The sequence below is a fragment of the Eptatretus burgeri genome, chromosome 2 (genome assembly GCF_056783735.1).
Source record: "Eptatretus burgeri isolate ZD-2024b chromosome 2, Ebu_testis_v1, whole genome shotgun sequence".
Classification (NCBI taxonomy): Eukaryota; Metazoa; Chordata; class Myxini; order Myxiniformes; family Myxinidae; genus Eptatretus; species Eptatretus burgeri.
Window position 1 is genome coordinate 144,481,935 of NC_140962.1, and position 15,404 is coordinate 144,497,338.

Consider the following 15,404-nt stretch of genomic DNA (forward strand, 5'->3'; position numbering starts at 1 on the left):
CGCTTCTCGGCTTTGCCGATTCCAGATTATACCAAACGTGGTGTCGGCACGGTGTCCACCACAGGCTTTCTTGGCCTTTCTGACGACATCTCTCGGTGGGTCAAACTTATGACCCAGGGTTGTGCAGAAGAAGTTGGTCTTGCGAGTGATGAGAACGAACAGCCGACACTCGGAAACCGGTCTTGTTCTCACGAACTTGTGAGAAGACTTGTTCCTCTTGAAGACCTGAAGAAGAAGAATAAGAAGCAGAATTGCCTGCTTCAAAGCGCTCAAGCGAGCACTCCAACGGAACGGAGTGCTCGGCACCGCTTAACAACATGGCGGTCTCCGTGCAAACGATGGTGTTCCAGCAAATGCTGTCCGTGCCGTCGTTTTCAAGTTTACTCGATATTCGAATGACAAATTTCCCCGGACGGATTTATTGTGTTCGCAGCGGCTGCAGAGCACGAGGAAGAGGGAAAGAAATATAAATAAATGGGGAGCCAGAAGGAGGAGTCCACTACCAAGCTTATATATATATATATATATATACATCCGATCTGTGAATTTTTTTTTTGGTGGTAAATTTACAATAGAAGGAAATATTTTACTGATGAGGTAAATTAATTTTTTTTTAAATACCTCTTATTACATCGATTCACAGAGCTGAATCAAAGAACACCAAAAAAGAAGTGATATCTACTCCCTGGGTAACTGCGAATCACGAATATTGAATTGAGGTGAATTGAGGTGAATTGAGGGACATGACGCGGGATCACATGTTGTGCGTCTCGCGTATAAGGGGAGGTCTCCGCGGCACGAGTGGTTGTCCCCGGGGCATTGCCATTTACATCGGCTGTTCACTTGATGCTCGTTAACTGAAGGTGCTCATTGACTGGTGAGAATGGAGATTATATCGAACTCCGTGCTTACGCGGATTTAGTCTGCAATGATTAATCGCACATGTATACGTTACTGCTTATGTACTCCTAGCTGAACCTGTATTCCCCGGTGTGCCCACAGAAGCGGCTCCAATCAAATGGAATAAAGCCTAAACTCTGAAGGTTCTTCTCTCGCTCTCATTTCAATTTATTCCATTTGGTTTTCTCGGCTCTCTCAACCAACGATGGACAAGATCTACAAACCAGAGAGGTTCGACGCAGACCCAAACGCGACTGACGCAGAAATGAAATGGTCGCATTGGTTCTGTTCCTTCTCACACTATCTGACCATCATCGAGGAGGGAGCCGACAAATTTGCCGCTCTCGTGAATCATGTCTCGCCCAGTGTGTACAGGCTCTTCTCGGAGTGCGACACTTACGAAGCAGCGATCGACGTGCTGCAGGCGCTCTACGTGAAGCCCAAGAACGAGGTATACATACGACATCTTCTCAACACACGCAAGCAAGCAGCCGGGGAGACAATCGATCAGTTCCTGCAAGCTCTGAATCAGCTGGGAAAAGACTGCAGCTTCCGGGCCGTAAGCGCCGAGGAACACCGAAAGGAAGCCACACGGGAGGCATTCATCCAAGGACTCAGATCAGCCCACATACGGCAACGCTTACTAGAGAAAGCGCAACCCACTCTTGACAAGGTAGTCGATCAGGCACGAGCGATGGATATGGCTCAGCAGCAATCTGAGTCATTTGGGACACCGATGCTGCTAATGAACGCTGCTACGATGGGAACCCAAGGAACCCCACTGGCACAGACACAGCCAGACATAGGGGATGGAGAAACACCCGAGGAGCCGGATACCCAGGCCACGTCAAACTCCTCAGCAACTGCTCCGGTTGGTAAATGCTTCTTTTGTGGGTACAAAAGGCACCCTCGTCAAAAATGTCCCGCCAGAGATGCCACATGCATGAATTGCGACAAGAAAGGGCATTATGCCAGGGTATGTAAATCTACTCTAAGGAGAAATAAACCCACTTCTGCGGCTCTCTACTCGCAAAATAAATTAATTGCAGCCTCTCCGGGGAATCTATCCAAGGCTATCATCAACGTACGAATTAACGGGCATATGGCTGAGGCACTGATTGATACCGGTAGCTCTGAAAGTTTCGTGAACAGCTCGCTAGTGAAGGGCAGGAAATGGATAATCCACCCGACTGACAATACGGTATGCATGGCCGCCACCTCACTACAATCCCGCGTACGAGGGTACTGCAATGTTGAATTGGACGTAAAAGGGTACACGCATCGGGATGTAAGGGTACTGGTGCTTCGTGATTTGTGCGCAGACGTAATTCTGGGTCATAATGTCCTCAAGCAGCACACGAGCGTCGAAATACCCTTTGGAGGAAGCAAACCTCATCTAATTTTAAATGCGTTGACTACCGCGGAGGTGACGTCCCCCCAGCTGTTCGCTAACTTGTCACCGGTCTGCAAACCGATCGCGATTAAATCGCGGCGATATACCACTGCTGACATGAATTTCATCACTTCAGAAACCAAGCGATTACTGGAAGAAGGAATTATAGAACCGAGCGATTCGCCATGGCGCGCACAGGTGTTAGTAACCAGCAGTCAGAACCATAAGAAACAAATGGTTGTCGATTATTCCCAAACGGTCAATCGCTTTACCCAACTCGATGCCTACCCCCTGCCGCGCATAGACGAGATGGCCGAACGCGTGGCCAATTATAAGGTATTCAGTACCATCGACTTGCGAAGCGCCTATCATCAAATTCCCATCCGAGAGGAAGACAAACCTTACACCGCATTCCAGGCAGGGAGGCGCCTCTACCAATTCAGGAGAATACCTTTCGGTGTCACGAATGGGGTAGCTTGCTTCCAACGGGTTATGGACGACATCATCTCAGATGAAAACCTCAAAGACACTTTTGTTTACGTGGATAATGTCACAGTGTGCAGTAGGGATCAGGGGGAACATGATAGGAATCTAGACAGATTCTTGAGCATTGCTAGAAAATATAATCTGACTCTCAACTACGAGAAATGCGTATTCTCGGCAAGGTCAATTGACCTTCTCGGCTACACGATAGCCGACGGCACAATTAAGCCTGATCCTGAACGATTGCGCCCGCTCCGTGAGCTTCCACCACCTCAGGACTTGCAGACAATGCGCCGGGTGATCGGGATGTTCGCTTACTATGCGAGATGGATTTCGCAATACTCCGAGAAAATACATCCCCTAGTGCATTGCAAAAACTTTCCACCAGATGCCGCTGTTGTAAGAGCTTTCCACAACCTCAAGGATGATATCAGTAAGTCCGTGGTTTTATCGATCGACAGCTCGGTGCCCTTCGTGGTGGAAACCGACGCTTCAGATCACGCCATAGCTGCTACACTTAATCAGTCTGGGCGGCCGGTCGCGTTCTTCTCGAGAACTCTCTCTAGAAGCGAGCAGAGACACTCAGCGATAGAGAAGGAAGCGTACGCCATCGTCGAAGCGCTGCGGAAATGGAGACATTATTTACTGGGAAACCACTTCACGCTCGTAACGGACCAACGATCCGTGGCATTCATGTTTGATGGGAAAAATAACGGGAAAATTAAGAATGAAAAAATTATGAGATGGCGGATAGACCTAGCTTGCTACAGTTACGACATTGTTTACCGGCCCGGGAAGGAAAACCCTGCTGCAGATACCTTCTCTCGGGTCTACAGTTCGGCAACAATCAGTCAGGCTTTGCAAGACCTACACGTGTCTCTCTGCCACCCAGGGGTAACCAGGATGGCACATTTCGTGCGCAGACAAAATCTTCCCTATTCTGTTGAAGATATTAAACAAATGAATGCTTCATGCCCTGTTTGTGCTGAACTAAAACCCAGATTCTTTGGCGCGGCATCTGGCAGACTGATCAAGGCCACTTCCCCCTTCGAGAGACTAAACATCGACTTCAAAGGGCCCCTGCCGACCGAGACAGACAACAGATACATATTCACCGTTGTTGATGAATATTCAAGGTTCCCTTTCGCATTTCCGTGCTCGGATATGACCTCGGGCACTGTCGTGAGATGTCTCTCTGACCTCTTCGCTATGTTTGGGAAACCTTCGTACATACATTCAGACAGAGGGCCGTGTTTCATGTCGGCCGGGCTAAAACAATTCCTACTAGAGCTCGGCATAGCAACTAGTCGAACGACGGGTTACAACCCACAGGGAAACGGGCAGGTGGAAAGGTATAATGGAGTTATTTGGAAAGCCGTAACTCTGGCGCTGAAATCGAGAGGACTGGGCCCTGAGCGGTGGGAGGTTACTCTTCCCGACGCTCTGAATTCCATACGCTCTTTGCTCTGCACGTCCACCAATGCAACTCCTCACGAACGAATGTTTACTCACCAGCGACGTTATGTTGACGGTCAAACGGTGCCCAACTGGCTGACCCATCCCGGTACAGTGTTCATGAAACGCCCGGTCCGACAAAGCAAGTATGAACCCCTGGTGGAGGGGGTCGAACTCATTGACACTAATCCAGAGTATGCTCATGTCAGGCTCCCGGATGGCAGGGAGACCACTGTGTCGGTTCGCCATCTGGCTCCCTCAGGTACTCCTCCCGCAGGTACACCACCTTCTGGCACTCCTCCTTCTGACATTTCCCCCCCAGGAACTCCACCGGGCGACGGGGCTGCCGCGTTCCACCCGAGAGCGATCGAGGAGTCATCCCCGGCACAAGTCGAGGCTCACCAAGAGGATCGGGAGTCTCCCTCAAGTGAAACTGCCATTTACTCCCGGAGAGGTCGACGAATAAGGCCCCCTCGACGACTCAATCTGTAAAGGGGATTATCGGCATTCTCGCTGCTCATGCTCCTATATGCTCATTATATCATATATCGATGCTCATTTCCATGCTCCTTCAACTCAAAATAATCACTGCTTGGCATGTATGCTTCTGTAGACCTATTAGTCTGCGTTGCTTGAAATGTATACTCCTATAGTGCTAAAGCAATCATGGTGTGTAAGATGGGCCCCTAGTTACATTTTAAAGGTGGGGAGAATGTGGTGAATTGAGGTGAATTGAGGGACATGACGCGGGATCACATGTTGTGCGTCTCGCGTATAAGGGGAGGTCTCCGCGGCACGAGTGGTTGTCCCCGGGGCATTGCCATTTACATCGGCTGTTCACTTGATGCTCGTTAACTGAAGGTGCTCATTGACTGGTGAGAATGGAGATTATATCGAACTCCGTGCTTACGCGGATTTAGTCTGCAATGATTAATTGCACATGTATACGTTACTGCTTATGTACTCCTAGCTGAACCTGTATTCCCCGGTGTGCCCACAGAAGCGGCTCCAATCAAATGGAATAAAGCCTAAACTCTGAAGGTTCTTCTCTCGCTCTCATTTCAGCTGTGTTTGTCAGCCCTGACGGTGTAATCCGTAGCAGCGTCAGAGTTTTCTCCACACGCTGTTCTGCTGTTCTGTGCGAATAAGTTTGAAAGTACTGGATAATTAACATTATTTTAGTTAGTTTTCAATCCATTTATTCCTTTCATAACATATCTTTGGAAATGAAATGCAGTGTTTGTTGACAGTGCGCCTCAGACATTCCTTCCAGAACCTTCTGTTGTTGAGGCACCCGCTGGAAATTACGAACGACTGGTATTGCTTTAAGTGTCGTGTGAATAAGTGTTTAACAAGGTGTTAAATCCGTTCGCTTCACATAAATATTACAAATGTTTCTTATATTTAATTAACTCGATTTGAGAGTCGAGTTCAATCACCACAACGCACAAGCTGTAATTACCAACGATGGTCAAACGAACAAAGGTGGTTTTATGTACTAATTGCAATAATAATAACTTACCGAAACCCCATCACAGACGGATTCCGTTCATTCATCCACCCTCACCAGCTCACCCACACTCGAGAGACATGGAGTGGACAGGGCGTGCTTGCCCCCGCCTACTCATCCCCCGCTCCTGCCCCATTCCGCCCCCCCCCCCGCCTTCAATTTGCTGACCCCCGCCCAAAAATTTTACTACCCTGGTCCCGCCTCTTCACTCCCCGACCCCCGTCTCTTGATTCCCTGCCACACTTGCCCGCAGGCCCCCTGTCCACCACTTCACACTCAAACCCGCCCAATTCACCCCAGCTCCCACCCACTCATCCCCTGCCCCATTCCCCCCACTCATCCCCCGCCCCATTCTCCCCCCCGTCTCCCGCTTTCAATTTGTTTACCTTGCCCCTCGCCTCTTCACTCCCTGCCCCCGTCTCTTCATCCTCCACCCCCGCCTCTTCACTCCTCGCCCCGCCTCTTCACTCCTCACCCCCCTCTTCACTCCCCGCCCCCTCTTTACTCCCCGCCCCCCTCTTCACTCCCGCCCCCGCCTCTTCACTCCCCGCCCCCGCCTCTTCATCCCCCACCCCCGCCTCTTCACTCCCCGCCCCCGCCTCTTCACTCCCTGCCCCTGTCTCTTCATCCCCCGCCCCGCCTCTTCACTCCCCGCCCCTCTTTACTCCCCGCCCCCCTCTTCACTCCCCGCCCCGCCTCTTCACTCCCCGCCCCCGCCTCTTCATCCCCCACCCCCGCCTCTTCACTCCCCGCCCCCGCCTCTTCACTTCCTGCCCCTGTCTCTTCATCCCCCGCCCCCGCCTCTTCACTCCCTACCCCTGTCTCTTCATCCCCCACCGCCGCCTCTTCACTCCCCGCCCCCGCCTCTTCACTCCCTGCCCCTGTCTCTTCATCCCCCGCCCCCGCCTCTTCACTCCTCGCCTCCGTCTCAACGAAAAGTGTTTATTCTGCTTCAGAGTTGAAAGTTGACTATTGCCACTACGTGCGATGCACTCTTACAGGTACGAAGTTTCTTTCAGTCCAGGTCACAGTACCGAGAAAAACGTGACGCGACCGCGAGGAGGAGCACAAAATTGGTCCTTCAGTATTAATATATAGATAAAAGATACAATGTTTCTTGTCACATTTTTTGTGTCAAATTCACATTCTGAGGTAGTCAGCATCTGCAGAGGAGGGTTTTACATTACAGACGCTATTTTCGAGGAGTGGAATTGCACCTCTCAGCGGTAACGCTCTGTCGACGACAGACGTAATGACGTCACCGAATGGCCGATGATGTCATGACGTCCTGACGCCTCTCAGCGGTGACGTCGCAATTCGCCATTTAAACGAATGTAAAACGAAAAGTGTTTTTCTTCTGCTTCAGATTTGAAAGTTGATTATTGCTGTGGTGTATGGGCGGAGCATGTATTGTATAGGCGGAGCTCCGAGTCACGGATGATGGTGGTGGTCACGTGGTTATGGCTTCATATGTCCCGACTCGCCCGCTCGGGACTTGTAGCACCAGTTAGCAGCATGCGGTATCATTAGCAGTGGCTTGTATGTCGTGTGCCTGTAAGGTGCATCAAGTGCGTACTAAAGCGGAGCTACGGGCATCCTACGCCCACCCTCTCGCTCGAGGCAATAAAGCGGAGTTGTGTTACCCTCCGGCTCGTGTCTGCCTGTTCGCACCTCGGCCACGACACCACAGTTTGGCGAGAGGATGTTTCAGATCGACGCGTGTGGAGTGCCTGTTTTCCTAGGCATTGCCTTTGAGCCGTTGCCGGAGCAGTCGTATTGGCGGGCGCACAGAGCACCGGGAGAATCGGCGCAGCTAGCGCGGTTTGCGTGCGATCACCTGGCGAGGAGCCCGGGGGGGGGACGCATCGCGGTTTTCGCTGCGCGAGTGAAACAGCGGGCGGTCGCTTGCGAATTCACAGCGGGTGACCTGCAGCCCAGGCTCGAAGATCGTTTTATTTCTGGTTTGCAAGAGTCGGAAATGGTTTCAGCAATTCCACGGCTAAAGGACGAAGACATTACATTCAACACGGCGCCGGCCGTCGCACAGACTGTGGAATGTCCGAGCCCTCGCTGGCCAGAGCATGACAGGTGATCCGGAGGTCTGCGCAATGTACCAGGCGCCCACGACCGCACGCACAGTCTTCGGTGCATGCCGTGGCCAGACGTTGCAACGCGGCCGGTCGGATGACGATCTGAATACTCAGGGACATCTACGGCGTGTGTGCCTGGTGTCATTGGCCACCATAATGGTCATGGATGGCGATGTGCGAGGCAACCCTAGCGACGCGGGACGAGACCTACACCCGGTACGAGGCGACCCCAGCGACACAGGGCGAGACCTGCAGCCGGTACGATGTTTTGTGCATGACGTACGCTTTTACGTCCCGGGTCGAGACCTGCAACCTGTGCAAGGTTTTGTGAATGGAACGCCGATCGTGTTTCAAGTTGATGCCGGAGCGGCGGTGCCGATCATAAGCGAGCGCACCGCTTGTGCACTCCCCGGTCTACGCCTTTTCAGGTCTACCCTCGCGTTGCACACGTATACCGGTGAAGCGCTACCAGCGGTTGGCAGGGCACACGTCTTGGTCGCCCATCAATATCAGCGGGTCGAGCTCTCGCTGTTCGTGGTGTGAGGGGAGGGCCCCGCCCTTTTGGGTTGGAGCTGGTTTTTCCACATTCAACGAGACGGGACGGCGCCAGCCCAGTGGCCTTGGACGTTCCGTGCCGAGCCGATTAGAGAGACGGTGGGAGGAGGTTCCTCTTTCGGAGTTAATACCTCCAGGTGCGCCTGTGTCTCCTTCGGGCCCCGTACCTCCATTTGAGCCCGGGCCTCCCTCGAGACCTACGTGCATTGAGATCTCGACTGGATTTGATGCGTGGTTTTGTGATGGGATTGCTGGTACTGCAGTCGGCTAATTGCCGGTTCGACTTGCGCGTGGAACAACGGCGCTGTTCAGCGTCACCCCTCCCGTTAATGTCGCGGGGGCCTGGTGTTATCTTCCCAAGGCCGCCCTCCCCGCTGCTCCCGCCAGCGACGGCGCTCTCATGTCTGGCGGACTCAGCGTGTTTACCTGTTTTCTATCCGTGGGGGACAAGCAAGCTTGTTGGCCAGGGGCGCAGGAGGTTCGTCCAAGCGTGTCACCTCGACCAAGCCAGAGGACTTGTAAGTGGGCTGTCTGGTGGCGCCTCTGCTGCATAGTTATACTGTGCTCCCAAACTTCCCTCTTTATATCTTTAACATGGCCATTGTTATTCTGGTCTGCCAGCCCCATTAACTTCGTCGTGCGACTCAGTACTCAAGCACCCAGTCCGCTGAATTTGGAATTCACCTCACTCGCACCAACACAGTATATGATGTGATGGGAATAGAAGAGTGGATTATGTGCCAGATTAAGACAACGGCATTATTGTGACAGGTTGTGCAGATGAAGCATGCTTTCTGTTGAGCCATCTCGTCAAGGTTTGATTCTCAGCCCGACCATCACCCCAGGGGTGAGGTCAAGGGGTGTGGTGCTTTTGGATGTTTAGTGTCCTTTTTCACCAGTTGCTTTTTGTATCATGGTGCCAATGCTTTTGCTGAGTGCCGTTTTGGCACGGGTTGCTTTTTGTGTCGTAGTGCCAATGATTTTTGGTATTGTCATTGTCATTTTATAATCATGCTTTTAGGAGGGAGGAGTGTGTTGTATGGGCGGAGCCCCGAGTCACGGATGGTGGTGGTCACGTGGTTATGGCTTCATCTATCCGGACTCGCCCGCTCGGGACTTGTAGCACCAGTTAGCAGCATGTGGTATCATTAGCAGTGGCTTGTATGTCGTGTACCTGTAAGGTGCATCGAGTGCGTACGAAAGCGGAGCTACGGGCATCCTACGCCCACCCTCTCGCTCGAGGCAATAAAACGGAGTTGTGTTACCCTCCGGTTCGTGTCTGCCTGTTCGCACCTCGGCCACAACACAAAATTTCCACGATGTGTGATGCACTCTTATAGGTACGAAGTTTCTTTCACTCCTGGTCGCAGTACGGAGAAAAACGTGACGCGACCGCTAGGAGGAGCACAAAATTGGTCCTTCAGTATTAATAAAAAGATAATAATAATTACTATTATTGATAAGTACAGAAACGAAAAATCAATCAACAATCAGCTGTGCCCTGAGGGGCCATCTCTTTAATAGATACGTGGTGAGGACCATCTATTTAATACGTACGCGTTGAGGGCCATCTATTTAATACGTACGCGTTGAGGGCCATCTATTTAATACGTACGCATTGAGGGCCACCTATTTAATGTGGGAGAGAAGTGAAAAAGAGAGTGCAGGCAGGATGGAGTGGGTGGAGAAGAGTTGCAGGAGTGATTTGTGACAGAAGGGTAGCTGCAAGAGTGAAGGGGAAAGTATACAAGACGGTAGTGAGACCAGCTATGTTGTACGGTTTGGAGGCGGTGGCACTAACAATAAGACAGGAAGCGGAGCTGGAGGTGGCAGAGTTAAAGATGCTGCGATTCTCGTTGGGAGTGACGAGGATGGATAGGATAAGAAATGAGTATATTCGAGGGACAGCGCAAGGAAGGACGGTTTGGAGACAAAGTGAGAGAGGCGAGATTGAGATGGTTTGGACATGTACACAGGAGGGAAACGGAGTATATCGGGAGAAGGATGTTGAAGATGGAGCCGCCAGGCAGGAGGAGAAGAGGAAGGCCAAAGAAGAGGTTCATGGATACGGTGAGGGCGGACATGCGGGTGGTTGGAGTGTCAATGGAAGATGTGGAGGATAGAGCGAAATTGAGACGGTTGATCCGCTGTGGCGACCCCAAACGGGAGCAAGCCGAAAGAGGAAGAAGAAGAAGAAGAAGAGCGTTGAGGGTCATCTATTTAACACTAACGTGTTGAGAACCCATCCATTTAATACGTACGCATTGAGAACTATCTATTTAATACGTTCGTCTTGAGAACCATCTATTTAATACGTATGCGTTGAGAGTCATCTATTTAATTCGTACGTGTTGAGAACCATCTATTTAATACGTACGTGTTGAGAACCATCTATTTAATACATATGTGTTGAGGATCATCTATTTAATACGTACGCACTGAGGCCCATTTATTTAATACCTACGCATTGAGGGACATCTATTTAATACGTATGTGTTGAGAACCATCTATTTAATACGTATGCGTTGAGGGACATCTATTTAATACGTATGTGTTGAGAACCCATCTATTTAATATGTATGCGTTGTGGGTCATCTATTACATACGTACGCACTGAGGGCCATCTATTTAATACGTACGCGTTGAGGGCTATCTATTTAATACGTACGTGTTGAGAACCCATCAATTTAATACGTACGCGTTGCGGGCCATCTATTTAATACGTACGCGTTGAGGACAATCTATTTAATACGTACGCGTTGAGGGCCATCCATTTAATAAGTACGTGTTGAGGGCCATCTATTTAATATGTACGCGTTGAGGGCCATCTATTTAATACGTACATACTGAGGGCCATCGATTTAATACGTTTGCGTTGAGGGCCATCTATTTAATACGTACGCATTGAGGGCCATCTTTTTAATACATACGCGTTGAGGGTCATCTATTTAATACGTACGTGCTGAGGGCCATCTATTTAATACGTACGCGTTGAGGGCCATCAATTTAATACGTTTGCGTTGAGGGCCATCTATTTAATACGTACGCATTGAGGGCCATCTATTTAATACGTACGCATTGAGGGTCATCTATTTAATACGTATGCGTTGAGGGCAATCTATTTAATACGTACGCGTTGAGGGCGATCTATTTAATACGTATGCACTTAGGGCCATCTATTTAATGCGTACGCGCTGAGGGCCATCTATTTAATGCGTACGCTTTTAGGGGCCATCTATTTAATACGTATGCACTTAGGGCCATCTATTTAATGCGTATGCACTTAGGGCCATCTATTTAATATGTATGCATTGAGGGCCATCTACTTACTTCGTACGCGTTGAGGGCCATCTATTTAATATGTACGTACTGAGGGCCATCTATTTAATACGTATGCACTGGGGACCATCTATTTAATACTGTTACAGATTTCCGCCTGCGTCGGCGTTCGCACGACCGCTTCAGTCAAATTGCAGCCGCGCGCCCACCGAAGGCCACAATCTCGTCTTGTTTGGCATCAACATTCCTCATGCCTGTTCTCGCATCATCACAAAAGTGAATGTTGAGCTTTTCAATGCAGTGTGAGAAGCAGCCGCCATAAACAGGAGACAGACGAACGCAAGGAATTGAGAAGGAAATCTAACACAGGAGGAGGCCATTCGGCCCATCATGCCTGCACCATATCAATAAGGAGCCCATTCCGCCCATCATACCTGCACCATATTAATGAAGAGGCCATTATTGAACAGGGCCATCTCAGATGGCCCTGTTCATGCTTGAGGAGAGAAAAGCTTTCCGGACAACCCCGGAAACCAGCTACGGGTGCCTTTTAACGCACCATAAACTTGTCAATATTCTGTCCATGCGCTACAGGGTTCATCGCCGAATTGTCGATATACCTACCTATTCGCGAGGACAGAAATACCGAAAGTTTATACCTCGACGGGAACTTGTACGGAACGAGCCGCGAGGCGTGCTCATCCCGTGTGCATTTTGCCGAGCGGTTTTAAATCGCCAAGTTCCGTCGGACCAGATTATTACTTTTATCGGCTTTAATAGCCAGTTAATTCCCCGAACGTGTAGTCGTAGTTAATATAAGGAGAAAAATGATGCAATCAGCAGGCACAGGCAACTGAACGGATCAGAATACAACAGGACAAAAGGAACAGCAGAGACAGGGAGAGGGAGAAGAAACACCAACAGCAGAGTTGAAGGCCAAGGCAGAGGAAGATTTGGACAAACAATGGCTGTATGGAGGAATGGGGGGGGGCAGGAGAGGATGGATGGAGTGGACAAAATGGATGCGACTGAATTAACTACAAAATTCCACACCAAACGAACCGAAAACATTGTTTTCCCTCTACACACCGTACCATACCTGCCAACCCTTTTTGAAGGAAAAGTGTCCCTCGGCCGAGGGGGGTCCAGGGGCATGCCCCCCCGGAAAATTTGTTGACCCAGCGTGGGGGTGGTTTTTTCTTTTCTGGTGTTTGCATTGTTGTCATGCACTGAAGCGATGAGTACTCTCTGTTAACTGCAGTCTTTGATCATGAGTGGAAAATGGCACGTTGTCTTGAAATGGATGCCTGCTGTTTCCTGTCATCCCATTGGTCATGCTGAGTTTGGAAGCAATAACCATTCGCTGACGAGATAAGAAATCAAGGTCAGGCACGAGTTTTGCAGAATGTAGAAGCAGCCGCGTGTAATACGATCTTGGCAGTGAGAAACGAACGCAAAACTGAAAAAACACAACTATTAATTTTTTTTCCAAAAACAATTTCCAAATGCAGTATGTCTGACGAATAAAATCGGTATGCGTTGGGAGCTATAGAAAATCGGTAGTCGACTGCGCGAATCGGGAGGGTTGGGAGACGCGCGCGCGCACACGCACACACACACACACACACACACACACTCACTCACTCACTCACTCACTCACTCACTCACTCACTCACTCACTCACTCACTCACTCACTCACTCTCACACTCACTCACTCACTCTCACACACACACACACACACACACACACACACACACACACACACACACACACACACACACACACAGACACACAGACACACAGACACACAGACACACACACACCCCGAGCACTCTCCTGGTCATCCTGTGTTCCTGACCTCATCAGGAATGGTCTGAAGGAGAGTTGCTATTGGAAACCGTTTCCGGCTCGGACTCTCGGCAATGTGTGCTGATCAGGTTTTCTCCGTCGTTTTTATTCACATTCCATTCCTGTGGCCTCCATCCCCGTTATTTATGAAACTTGTTCCTTTTAAAATGAGTTTATATTCCTTTTTGAGCCATATTCATGCATTCTCTGTTGGCGCGTGCATTCGTGTTGGTTGCCGTGACAACGGACGTTGGGAGTTTTTGCTCCGTATTGTGACGTCACACGCCATACTTTATGCAGTTTCGTGGATGGTGGAGACAACAACGTTTTGTTTTTCCCCCGAACTCATTGAAGCGATTTTCCTCGCACTGTGGATCCGATTTGCAGACAGGTCTGTGGACAGGTTGTTTTTTGTCGATCTATTTGTTCCCTCCATTAACCCAGTCACCTTTATGAATTGACTTTTCAGCTTCGTTTACACAACTCGACTCTACTGTTTATGCTTCTTCTTCTTCTTCTTCTTGCGAATGGCAGCTAAACTGCCGTGGAAGTTCGTTATCATTTCTTGGAAGCGCGACTGTGTCGCTGATGCAGTGCCCCACCACCAGCACACACTGCGACTCATTTCACCGACCTTGGAAGGATGGCAGGCTGAGTCAACCCCCTGGTGAATTAGTCACCGGTACGGGTGATCAGTGGTACACTGATGAGGTTTGAACTTCTTTTTGTGATGTAATCTGGTTTTGTAAAAGTGTAAAGTACTTCCACATACTTAGACATATAAGTATCATTGTGTGGTGTGTTGGACATGAACATACATCCTTGTTTGTATTGCTTTTGTTGAATTTAATTTTGCTGTAAAAAATTTTTTTTGGGGTTTGTTTTTATGGAGTGTTTTTGCTGGTGTGTTTTGACACTTAAAAAGTATACAAAGTCAGTCTCTGTCTCTCTGTCTCTATGTCTGTCTCTATGTCTGTCTCTCTGGGTCTCTGTATCTGTCTCTCTCTCTCTCTCTCTCTCTCTCTCTCTCTCTCTCTCTCTCTCTCTCTCTCTCTCTCTCTCTCTCTCTCTCTCTCTCTCTCTCTCTCTCTCTCTCTCTCTCTCTCTCTCTCTCTCTCTCTCTCTCTCTCTCTCTCTCTCTCTCTCTCTCTCTCTCTCTCTCTCTCTCTCTCTCTCTCTCTGTCTCTCTGTCTCTCTGTCTCTCTGTCTCTCTGTCTCTCTGTCTCTCTGTCTCTCTGTCTCTCTGTCTCTCTCTCTCTATGTCTGTCTCTATGTCTGTCTCTATGTCTGTCTCTATGTCTGTCTCTATGTCTGTCTCTCTCTCTCTCTGTCTCTCTCTGTCTCTGTCTCTCCCTGTCTCTGTCCTTATCTCTCTGTGTCTCTCTGTCTCTCTGTCTCTCTGTCTCTCTGTCTCTCTGTCTCTCTGTCTCTCTCTCTCTCTCTCTCTCTCTCTCTCTCTCTCTCTCTCTCTCTCTCTCTCTCTCTCTCTCTCTCTCTGTCTCTCTCTGTGTGTCTGTGTGTCTCAGTGTGTCTCTCTGTCTCTCTCTGTGTGTCTGTGTGTCTCTGTGTGTCTCAGTGTCTCAGTGTCTCAGTGTCTCTGTGTGTCTCTGTGTCTCTGTGTCTCTGTGTGTCTCAGTGTGTCTCTGTGTCTCTCTATCTCTCTGTCTCTCTGTCTCTCTCTGTCTCTGTCTCTCTCTCTGTGTCTCTCTCTCTCTCTCTCTCTCTCTCTCTCTCTCTCTCTCTCTCTCTCTCTCTCTCTCTCTCTCTCTCTCTCTCTCTCTCTCTCTCTCTCTCTCTCTCTCTCTCTCTCACTGTGTGTGTCTCTGTCTCTCTCTCTCTCTCTCTCTCTCTCTCTCTCTCTCTCTCTCTCTCTCTCTCTCTCTCTCTCTC

The 15,404-nt window shown here is 49.7% G+C and overlaps 1 protein-coding gene across 1 annotated transcript in view; it reads left to right on the plus strand.

Annotated features, from left to right (window-relative positions):
* The first annotated feature begins 5,459 nt into the window (after positions 1-5,459).
* The window catches only part of LOC147033413 (uncharacterized), a 47,454-nt gene continuing 37,509 nt past the window's right edge, over positions 5,460-15,404 (plus strand). The window contains exon 1 of the mRNA XM_085854372.1: positions 5,460-5,548. The gene's annotated coding sequence lies outside the window, so the exon portion shown is untranslated. The remainder of the gene's footprint in view (positions 5,549-15,404) is intronic.